The 1,906-nt window shown below is 29.4% G+C and overlaps 1 protein-coding gene across 1 annotated transcript in view; it reads right to left on the bottom strand.

Moving 5' to 3' along the window:
* The window catches only part of LOC119592601 (alpha-2-macroglobulin-like), a gene marked incomplete in the record, with an annotated part of 136,889 nt that extends 135,137 nt beyond the window's left edge, over positions 1-1,752 (bottom strand). Inside the window, 1 exon segment of the mRNA XM_037941486.1 lies at positions 1,685-1,752.
* Between the last annotated feature and the right edge of the window lie 154 nt (positions 1,753-1,906).

The raw sequence follows: 1,906 nt of genomic DNA, 5'->3' as shown, positions 1-1,906 counted from the left end.
TTCCCAGCTTAGATGTGTTAAGCAATATGAAGCTCTGATTAGTTGGTTGAACTGTGACATTTGACTGGTTGTTATCAATAATGGTAAATATTTTATCTCTGACAATTTCCCATAAATGTTTAATAATTGGATTTTTTTTTATTGATTAATCTACCAATTTCATGTATTGTCTATCTTCTGGGTAATGATATATGCTACTGGAATTTGACCAATAATCCTGAATATCTATTCTCCATTTTCCTTCTAATCATTCACTGTCACTGAGAAGTCATTGACTTTTACTAGAAAATATCATCTATGTTTCCCTCTCTGATCTGAAAGTTATTCAAAGAGCTGCATCTTCTATGGCAATGTTTACAACTAAATTGTGCTCACTACCTTGCTTAATTATGAACTTCTATGCCTTGTAATCAGTTCATTGCATTACAAGTTTATCAACCTCATCTGACATTTTATTAGACCTAATAAAATACTGAATTCATTACATGTTGCAATTTACTTGAAAACTTCAAATTAATGGAAATACACAATCAGTTAAAATACTTAATTTGTAGTATGACATCAGCTTTAGCATCTAGCCCTTAGCTGCTATCCTCTATTCCCATCATTCATTACAAGAGTTCATCAGCCACATCTGACATTTTATCAAATCTAATATCTAAAATATCCATTATGTGTTGCTATCTATTTGTGAAGATGTATGGAAATATGCAATCTTTTAAAATACTTACTCTGAAGCATATCCTAAGCTAAAGCATTTAGAACATCATAATGACCCTTAATATTAACAGATATCTTCTATTCCCACCAAATAAAGTCTCTCCCTTCCACAGATCAATAAACTCGTTCCAGTTTTACTAAAATACACAAGAAAAGGTATGAATCTATTAAAAACAAAAATATAACAGCTAAAAAGTATCTAACCCTCCTCCAGCATATAAAAATCCAATGAGGTTACTCATAAACAATTCTTTCATCAGGGAAACCCTTCTCATATCTATGTGAAAGTTGATAGAGGCAATTTGAATTTGGTATTGAATTTGGTATCTATCTTACAAAAGAAATTTTTCATTCTCAATAAATACATTTCTAACAATTTTCATTCTTAAGCAAGATTTAATTCCTTTAGGATTTATATACTTTCTTTGCATTAATACTGACCTGCACATTTTCTATGTATACTACTTTGTATCATAAATACATCACTTGCACACCAATTAACATCATGGAGTTCATAAAAGAACTGGATGTAAAAATAACTCCTATGGCTTACTAACCAAAGACAAATCTTTCAATGGTTTGCACTATACATCTGTACATACTGAATAATGGTAAATTATGTATGTTTATTATTTGGGGAAGATTTAAACTATGGATGTGGATCCATGAAGCATTGCCTATAAAAAAAATAAACCATAAAAAACACAAACAAATGATCCATGAAATCCTCTTACCTATTCAAAGTGAAATAAAGAAGAAAAAAAGAAGAATTACAATTATTCAAAAAAGAGCAAATACTTTTCATGATACACCATGTAAACAAATGATGTAGAAAAATATTTCTGAGTCCTCTTTCCTGTAACAAGAGAATATTAAGACAAAACATTTTTTTTTAATTCTATGTATCCAACATGAAAAGTCCTAACCTATAAAAAAAAACTTAAAAAATAAATGTCACACTTACGGTCCACTTCACAAGGTCGCGTCTCTGTAATCAAGTCTGTCAAGACATACAATCCTGATTTCTGCAAATAGAATGAATATAACAATTTATTTTTTAGCACTGTGAGGAGAAAGGTATAACAGAAACAATACAAAAATATATATTATGAAAAATATCATGAAAGGTGAAGTATATACAACAATGAAAAACATTGAATTCACTAAATGGTTAAAAACTACCATT

This window comes from Penaeus monodon, chromosome 30, assembly GCF_015228065.2.
Source record: "Penaeus monodon isolate SGIC_2016 chromosome 30, NSTDA_Pmon_1, whole genome shotgun sequence".
In the NCBI taxonomy this organism is placed as follows: domain Eukaryota; kingdom Metazoa; phylum Arthropoda; class Malacostraca; order Decapoda; family Penaeidae; genus Penaeus; species Penaeus monodon.
This window is presented reverse-complemented; position numbering and strand designations above follow the sequence as displayed.